Below are 10,232 nucleotides of genomic sequence, written 5' to 3' on the forward strand. Positions count from 1 at the left end.
AAAAAAAAAAAAAAAAATCAAAAGTGGGCAAAGGACATGAACATATACTTTTCAAAGGAAGGCATTTATGAGGACAACAAACATATGAAAAAATGCTCATCATCATTGGTCATTAGAGAAATGCAAATCAAAACCACGTTGAGATACCATCTCACGCCAGTTAGAATGGTGATCATTAAAAAATCTGAAGACAACAGATGCTGGAGAGGATGTGGAGAAATAGGAACACTTTTACACTGTTGGTAGACTGTAAAGTAGTTCAACCATTGTGGAAGACAGTGTGGTGATTCCCCAAGGACCTAGAAATAGAAATTCCATTTGACCCAGCAATCCCATTACTGAGTATATATCCAGAGGATTATAAATCGTTCTGTTATATAGACACATGCACATGTATGTTCATTGAGGCACTGTTTACAATAGCAAACACCTGGAACCAACCCAAATACCCACTGATGATAGACTGGACAAGGAAAATGTGGCACATATACACCATGGAATACTATGCAGCCATTAAAAAGCAATGAGTTTGTGTCCTTTGTAGGGACATGGATGAATCTGGAATCTGGAAGCAAACTGACACAAGAACAGAAAAACAAATATCACATGTTCTCACTCATAGGCGAGTGTTGAACAATGAGAACACATGGACACAGGGAGGGGAGCATCACACACTGGGGTCTGTTCGTGGGGACTAGGGGAGGGACAGCATGGGGTAGGGAGGTTGGGGAGGGATAACATGGGGACAAATGCCAGATATAGGTGATGAGGGATGGAGGCAGCAAACCACATTGCCATGTATGTACCTATGCAACAATTCTGCATGTTTTGCACATGTAACCCAGAACCTAAAGTGCAATTATATATATATACACACACACACACACACACAAACAGAATTATATATATGTATGTGTGTGTGTGTGTGTATATATATATATACATATATATATATATACACATACACACACAGAAAGAATAGATGATAAGAAAACAGGAGAGGGCAAACTTGTGTTGAAACTCAGGAAAGAAAGAGAAGAGAAAAGCACACCTTAATAGAGATGAAAGTCACATGAGAACAAAAGGTAAGAGATACAAAAAGAAATGTTTGACAAAATTCCATAAAATGAAAAGGAAACAAATGCTTCCACTTCCATGATATACTTAGAAAAGCCAAATTCATAGAGACAGAAGTAGAACAGTATTTACTAAAGGCTGGGGCTAGAAGCAAAGGAAGTGGTTATAGTAATGGAGCTAACGCTTGATGGGGACAGAGTTTCCATTTAGAATGATGAACAAGTTCTGGAGGTAAATAGTGGCGATGATTGCACAACATCGTGAATGTGCTTAATGCCACTGAATTGTTCACTTAAAAATGATTAAAATGGTAAGTATACCAAAAAAATACGTAAAACGTGTAGATGTAAGTTTTCAACTCATTCAGGTAAATAGCTGGTGTGTGATTATTGGACGCCTATGTTTAGCTTTGTTAAGAAACTACAAAACTCTTCCAAAGTGGCTGTACCTATTCATTATGCATTCCTACCAACAATATGCAAGCGTTCCTGTTGTGCCACATCCTTGCCAGCACTTGGTGGTGTCAGTGTTTTGAATTTTAGTCATTCTAATAGGTGTATAGTAGTATCTCATTGTTTTATTGCCAATTCCCTGATGACACATAATGTTGAGTATCTTTACACATCTTTTTTTGCCATCTGTATAGATTCTTCAGTGAGGTCTGTTTGGACCATTTTAATTGGGTTGCTTTCTTATTGTTGAGTTTAAAGAGTTATTTGTACATTTTAGATAAATAATCTTTTATATCAGATATATTTTTACAGAGAGTTTCTCATAATCCTTGGCTTCTCTTTTCCTTCTATTTACAGTATTTTTGTACAGAGCAAGTTTTAAATTTTAATAAAGTCCAATTTATGAATTTTTCTTTCATGAATTGTGCTTTTGGTTTTGTATCTAAAAAGTCATTGCCAAACCCGAGGCCACCCAGATGTTCTCCTAAGAGTTTTATTATAGTGATGCATGTCAGGAAGAAAAGTCTAAGATCTTTCTCTAGGTTTTTGTTTTGTTTTGTTTTTTGGCATGTGGATGTCTGGTTGTTTCAATCAGTACCATTTGTCAATCAGGCTGTCCTTTTTCCATTGAATTGCTTTTGTTTCTTTGTTAAACCTTAGCTGACTGTGTTAGCGTGAATCTAGTTTCTGGTTTTCTATTTTATTCTACTGATTTGTTTGTGTATTCATTCATCAATGCCACATCATCTTGTTTACTCTACCTTTATGGTAAATCCTGTAGTTGGTAGTGTCAGTCTACCAACTTCGTTCTCCTTCAATATTGCGTTGGCTATTCTGGGTTTTTGCTTTTCCATGTCATCTTTAGAATCAAGTTTGTCAGTATCCGCAAAATAACCTGCTAGATTTTGATTGGGAGTGTTGAATCCATGGATCTTTTTGGGATCATTCATTGCTAGAGTATAGAAATACAACTCATTTTGTGTGTTGTGATTTGCGTCCTGTGACTTCTGAATTCATTAGCTGGGTCTAATGGTTTTGTGGAATGTTAAGGGTTTTATACGTATGAGACCATGTCATTTTTGAACATAGATAATTTTATTCCTTCCTTTCCAATACAAATGCCTTTTATTCTTTTTGTTGCCTAATAGCACCATCTTAAACTTTCAATAGTATTGTGAATGGAAGTGAAGAAAGCAGACATTTTTGTCTTGTTCTTGATCTTAGGGGAAAAGCTTTCAGTCTTTCACCATTGAGTATGATCTTAGCTAGAGGTTTGTCATATATGGCTTTTATCATTTTGAGGAACTTTCCTTCTATTCTCACTTTGTTGTTTTTATTTTTCAAGAAAAGGTGTCATTATTGGTATATATGAAATTAGTGTCTATATATGTTACCTTCTATTTGTTGTCCTTGTTCTTTTTTTTCTTCCATTGTTTTTCTGCCCTTCTTGGTTTTAACTGAGCATTTTATGAGGTTCTATTATCTTTCTTCTCTTAGCATATTGATTATATTACTTTTTAAAAACTTTTTCAATAGTTGCCCTAAAGTTTGCAATACACATTTACAAGTAATCTAGTTCCACTTTTGAATAACATTATTCTTCTTCATGGGTAGTGCAAGTGCCTTAGAATATTCTCAGTTCCTCCCTCTTGACACTTATAAAACTGCTGTCCTTCATTTTAGCTATGAACAAGCTATAATAACCAAATACACTGTTACCATTATTTTCATATAATTTTTATCAATTAAAAGAAAGAGAACATATTTTACTTCATTTATTCCTTTTCTAATACTCTTTCTTTCTTTATGCGTATCTGAGTTTCTGAAGTATTTCAGAAAATAGACTTGGCATCATTAGTAGTATGTGATCTCTAGTAATCACAAAGAGACACGACTTCACACCCACTAGTATCATATAACTAAAAACAAAAAGAAAATCACAAGTGTTAGCAAGGAAGTGGCGAAACTGGAAACCTCATACACTGCTGGTGGCAGTGAAGAATGGTGCAGCCACTGTGGGAAACATTTTGGCAGTTCCTCAAAAAAAACAAAACAAAACAACTATATAGAATCATATGACCCAGTAATTCCAATCCTAGTTGTAGACTCAAAAGAAGTGAAAACGGGTGTTGAAACAAAAACTTATACACGAGTGTTTACTGCAGCATTATTCACAATAGCCAAAAAGTAGAAACAATCTAAACGTCCATCAACTGATTAGTAAACACCATATGGCATATCACACAATAAAACATTCAGCAAGAAAAAGGAATCAAGTTTTGAGAAAATCACAAAACCATCATGCTGCCAAGTTTAAAAAGCCAGTCTCAAAAGGTCACATGTTCTATGATTCCTTCAATATGAAATATCTAAAATAGGTAAATCCACAGGCACAGAAAGCAGATTAGTGGTTGCCAGGAGCTCAAAGAGAGGGGTGTGGGGAGTGAGAGGTTAACAATCTGGGTTTCCTTTTTGGTATGATAAAAATGTTTTGGAAGGGTTAATTTTATGTTATATGAATTTTACTTCAATAAAGTCTAGGGCCAGGCACAGTGGCTCATGCCTGTAATCCTAGCACTTTGGGATACCAAGGCAGGAGGATTGCTTGAGCTCAGAAGTTCAGGATCACCATGGGAAACATAGTGAGATCCCATCTCTACTAAAACTTAAAAAAAAAAAAAAAAAAGCCAGAAGTGGTAGTGCACATCTGTAAGTCCCAGCTACATGGGAGGCTGAGGTGGGAGGATTGCATGAGCCCAGGAGATCGAAGTGGCAGGGAACTATGATCACTGCTGGACCCTGGGTGACAGAGCCAGATCCTGTCTCAAAATAATCTCCTGGAAAAAAACTTTTTTTGAGACAGGGTCTCACTCTGTTGCCCAGGCTGGAGTGCAGTGGTGTGATCAGAGTTCACTGTAGCCTCAAACTCCTGGACTCAGGTGATCTTCCCACCTCAGCCTCCTGAGTAGGTGGGACTACAGGTACATAGTTTTGTTGTAGAGATGGGGTTTTGCCATGTCACCCAGATTGGTCTCGAACTCCTGGGCTCAAGCCATCTGCCCGCCTTGGCCTGCCAAAGTGCTGAGATTAGAGGCGTACACCACCACACCTGGCTGAAGGTTTTATTCTGTAGCATCCTATTCTGTGTCATAGTTGAAATATTTTATGTTACCTCTTTGAAGATGTACGTTTTCTCCCTACAAAGCCTATTTTTTTCTGGTTGCTTTCTCATATAATTGGATTTTCACAAATATCCTGGATTGCTTGTTAACACTCAAGAGAGGACAACAGATAAGCTAAGGAAGCACTGGTCACATTGGGTGCTTTCAACTATGGGCTCCACTTTCAGGAATCTGGCAGGCTTTGTGTGACAGAATACCCAATATTCAGATTTTTGTAAGGATTTCCTTTTGGGGCTGGTCCAATTTCCTGTAAAAAAGCTCTAAAAATCTTTTGCTTTGAGGATGAGGCCACCACAGCTGCCAACATTCTGGGAGCTGAGTAGCAGAAGAGAACACAGATTTATTTTCTATTTTAAATGAAAATTGCCACAAAATTCATTAAAAGGGAAAAATGCTAAAAGCTAATCTTTTATATTGACTGTATAGCTCCAAATATTGTCAACATATATTGTAAATTTTAAGATGTTCCGTTTTATAAAAGCTTATATGGCAATACCTGAGATAGGACTTGAACAGGCACTTAATATACAATCACTGACAAGATTAAGTACATTCACAGAAAAATACAAAGAAAACTCATCAGCAATAATATTTTATAGGACTATGAACCACTTCTCAGGAGAAGAAAGATGTGTGAAATAAGAAAGGGTAAATAACCTTTACATCAAAGAAAATCTAATTTGTATATTTAGAAACCATGATAAAATTAACAGAGGAAAAGTTTACTTAAAATTATAGCTCCTTTCTTGATCTCCAAAAGGATAGTGCAATTTCTCGGAATAACCAAGTAAACATCCCCAATGTTCTTTACATCCACAGTTAAAACTGTCCAAATAACAAGATCACCTTTCATACTTAATATATGGCATATAATTATCACGTCTAGTTTGTAGAATGGTGGTAATTCTTCCATGTTAGCTGTGGTCATTGAAAACTCTTGAAGAAAATTCCTGCTAAAAGGACTGCAACAGCGAGAGCTAAATCCATCCCACAGTAGAATATCAGCTGCCTCACTGTCAGGACCTCTCTAATGGTAGACACGACATACTGGGTGTTTTCTTCCAGTCCCTCAGTTGAAGGGTCTGGCTCTCTGGTCTGATGATATCAGGCAAAATGATTCCACCAGTTACTTCTTTTCCCAGGATAGGTAGATCTGTTTGCAGAGAACAGTGGGGTATTCACTTATGTCTGGGTCAAGTAAAGTCATATTATGAAGTTTACACGAGAATACGTTGTAAACAATGACCCTCCGATATCAGTTAGTATATGTGAAATTACATTTAAAAATATTTCATAGGAGAACCCACAGGTGATCTCACCAATTACTAGGGCTGAGACAAGTTTTATTGAGCAGGAGAGCAGGATCTTGCAAACTAAGCAACTCCGGCTGCACTGTTTCAGTTTTTGTACGTCAGACATTGAATATACTAGAGAATGGTCTCTGTTACCTGAGGAGGTAGGCATGGTCTCTTTATTCCCTTTTAGCCCAGCTGGAACCTGTGCCTAGAAACAAGTGTCGCATGAGTAAATGCAATGTAAGTTAAATCATGCTGGTGGTTGTTTGCTAAAACTTTGACTTAAAGCCACTGCGGGCTGGGAGCAATGGCTCATATCTATAATCCTAGCACTTTGGAAGGCTAAGCTGGGAGGATCACCTGAGGCCAGGAGTTCAAGACCAGCCTGGCCAACATGGTGAAACCCTGTCTCTAGTAAAAATGCAAAAAATTAGCCAGGCATGGTGGAAGACTAATCTCAGTTACTCAGGAGACTGAGGCAGGAGAATTGTTTGAACCCAGGAAGCGGAGGTTGCAGTGAGCCAACATTGCGCCATTGCACTGCAGTCTGGGTCACAGAGTGAGACTCTGTCTCTGTCTCAAAAAATAAACAAATAAAGCTACTATGAATCCTACTGCTAACGGGTTATAGTATCTAGCACAGTCTGTCTTGGTCCTGGATGTGCCAAAAGAACAACACGGAAAAACCACTAGTGCCCTCCAAACACATGCCCAGTTCACAACAATAATATAGAAAGCTGCTGTTGCTAGAGTGGCAAATTTAACATTTGCACGTGTGCCCGTTAGTGTTCTGAAAACACAGAAGGAATAAAGTCTAAAGGTCAATGATATTGTGATTTAATGGCCCATGTTAATCTCCTATAAAGTTTAGTCCCTGAATACATCAAACTGAAGATAAGGAAGATATAATGCATCACAATTAGCTAAATCCAAAACACAAAGGTGGTCAAAGCTTAGACAGTGATGGTCGACATTCCTAAACTCATCTTGTTTCCTTATTAATAATCCCTCCTCTAAGCCAACCACCCATCCATCTCTTTTAAAAAATTGTATTATTATTTTTAGTAGAGATGGGGTCTTGCTATGTTGCCTGGGCTGGTCTTGAACTGCTGGCTTCAAGTAATCCTAAAGTACTGGGATTACAGATATGAGCCACTCTGCCCAGCCATCCAGCTCACCTCAAGCCTCAAACAATAAAAATGGCCCAGCCGAGTGCTATGGCTCATTCCTATAATCCCAGCACTTTGGGAGGCCAAGGTGGGCGATCACAAGGTCAGGAGTTCGAGACCAGCCTGGCCAACATGGTAAAACCCCATATCTACTAAAAATACAAAAAATTAGCCTGATGTGGTGGTGTGTGCCTGTAATCCCAGCTACTTGGGAGGCTGAGGCAGGAGAATGGCTTGAACCCAGGACCAGGAGGTGGAGGTTGCAGTGAGCCAAGATCACGCCATTGCACTCCAGCCTAAGCAACAGAGCAAGATTCTGTCTTGAGAAAAACAAAACAACAACAACAACAAAAAAACCGGCTCCTAGTTCAGCACATAGATGCTCACATCAGTGAAGATGCTGACTCTCTATCCATATGCTGTTGTTCTGCCCCAAAGTACTTTCCACAGATCACATATACTTAACATATTGCTTTTATGAAACTACGGACAAAAAGGAAAGAGGCATAAAGAACAGCTAACAAGTCAGTATAAATAGGAAAGAAATTACTATTTTCCTATGATTAGTACACCCAAACAGCAATATATATATATTCTTTAAATTAAGAGACAGGGTCTTCCTCTCTTGCCCAGGCTGGTCTCAAACTCCTAGGCTCAAGTGATCCTCCTGCCTCGGCCTCCTGAAGTGCTGGGATAATAGGTGTGAGTCACCTTGCCTGGCCCTTATTCCTTTTTTTTTTTTTTAGGTTCAGTGCCTGGTTGGTAGATATTAAATTAGCTCTATATAAAGAGGAAAATGTGCTGAAATATGTTTTCTTTTGTCTCCCTGCTCACAATGTTAGATGTATTTTATGATTCACAGTGAGTCATTTTGCCAATAGCATTTTTACCGTTTTGACCCTAAAAGGTTCCTTACCATGCCATGGGATTAAGTAGAGCCATGTTTCTAAAATAACACACTGACTGTTACCTGCTCAGCAACTTTGTTCCAGTTTATCCTCAAGATGCACACCAGATAGAAAAGGGCTTGAAATAAGACACAAACTATCAATCCAGACCAGAGACCTATGGTGTAAAATGAAATCAAAGTTTGGTTTTTTTTCAATTCTGTTCCTATGAGCATTAAAATTCTTCCCTAATGCCAGGCGTGGTGGCTTATGCCTGTAATCCCAGCACTTTGGGAGGCCAAGGCGAGCAGCTCACGAGGTCAGGAGATGGAGACCATCCTGGCTAACAACAGTGAAACCCTGTCCCTACTAAAAATACAAAAAATTAGCCGGGTGTGGTGGTACGCACCTGTAGTCCCAGCTACTAGGGAGGCTGAGGCAGGAGAATCATTTGAACCCGGGATCAGAGGAGCAGGCTCAAAGGATGTGGGAGCCACAGGAGGACACGTGGGATGTGCGCATTGACGAGGACCCACCGCAGAACGTAAGCCTGGTGTGTGCATCCACAGATGTGAGACCTCATGCTCATTTTGAAAACAATCCCTCCAGCCATGGTATGGAAAAGAGTATTGGGAATCCAAGAGTGCTTGGTAGAGAAGAGACAGTAATACATATTTGGCTGTTCTGTCCCCAAATAAAGAATGACAAATTCCAGCTTGAAATTACATATCCTATGGGCCCCAGCCTGTACCAGTCATTAAAATGAAAGATGACACAGAAGACAGTTACTCATTAATCCACTAGATGACATTTCCAAAAAGATGATAAGTAACAGCCTGTGTTTGTGTTGATACAAAGTTCCTGTGACAGCTGCAAGACTAATACTTTACAAAGAAATGGGGACAGAATCAGAGTTTTTTACCTAGTAAAAATAATGCACTGGTTGGATAGAGAACAAAAGGAGTTATTTGAATACACATTACAGCATTCCATTTTCTAGTTAGACTTTTTAAAAAGAGAAACTAGAATTAATTGTTCCTAAATCTATAAAAAATGAAGATGTGAACATAGATGCAAAACACATGTGTAGCAACTTATCCCAAAAGCACATAATAAGTTAATTTGCAGAATTCTTTACATTTAGAACCTCAATAAGGTGGATAATTTCCTTAAAAAATATGACTTACCCATGTTGACACAATAAAAGAAAGTCTTAACAGACCGAGAAGAAATAGAGAAAGCTATACAAAGAATAAACTACTTCAGAATGCCAGGCCATGGCAGTTTCATGGAAGAATTACACCAAACCTTTATAAAACAGAGATAATCCTTATACTGTTTACACTGTCCTGAGGCATGCAAAAAGGAAAAATTTTTAATTATGACATGAGTATAATATTAATATCACTAATACCAAAACCTGACAAAGATACACAAAAAATACAGTTACAGACCAATCTTACTTATAAATTTTAGTGCAAAATTTTTAAATAAAGTATTAAGAAAGTGTAGCAATTCAATAAAAGAACAAAATATCATCAGGAGAGTTCAATATAAGGATACCAATTAATATTATTTATCTTCATAATAGACCTAAGGAGAAAAATTATAGACTTATTTCTAATAGCACTAAAAAGGCATCTGACAAAATGCCAGCCATTTTTGTTTCAATAAGATAGGCTTCATGGACATTTCCTGAACGTGATTTCAAAAAACACGAGCACATACATACATAGTTATGTGTGTGTGTGCGCACATGTGCATGTGTGTGTGCGTGTATTTCAACCTCAAATCCAGCATACCATTGAGTAGAGGAACACTGGCAGCTCTGTCACTAAAGTGATAAATAAGACAAGAATTTCCACTATTAGCACAACTTATTGTACTACTAGAGGTATTATGAAGGAAAAAAGAAAGAGCAGCGCCCTGTTCTCTTTTGCAGTCCTTAACCAACAGGGATTGACAATTACACAAATAATTATTTAATTTGGCCCTCATTCATAGGGCGGAGCCATGTTTATTTTGTTTGCCACTGCATTTCCAGAGGCACTGGATCACTATGGGGGAGAAAATAATTTTTCCTATTACACAAGGGCAGCTTTCTAGTCGATTGCTTTTTTAAAGAGTTGAACAATGAGAACACATGGACACAGGGAGGGGAGCGTCACAC

The 10,232-nt window shown here is 38.1% G+C and overlaps 1 long non-coding RNA gene across 1 annotated transcript; it reads right to left on the bottom strand.

Moving 5' to 3' along the window:
• Positions 1-5,106: 5,106 nt before the first annotated feature.
• LOC119468950 lies at positions 5,107-9,503 on the bottom strand. The gene is made up of 4 exons (XR_005197759.1): positions 8,852-9,503; positions 8,146-8,240; positions 6,160-6,214; positions 5,107-5,864 (listed from the first exon to the last, which is right to left on the bottom strand). It is a non-coding gene; the product is annotated as an uncharacterized LOC119468950 (long non-coding RNA).
• Positions 9,504-10,232: the final 729 nt, after the last annotated feature.

Source organism: Cebus imitator, unplaced genomic scaffold (genome assembly GCF_001604975.1).
Source record: "Cebus imitator isolate Cc_AM_T3 unplaced genomic scaffold, Cebus_imitator-1.0 Scaffold538, whole genome shotgun sequence".
Lineage (NCBI taxonomy): Eukaryota > Metazoa > Chordata > Mammalia > Primates > Cebidae > Cebus > Cebus imitator.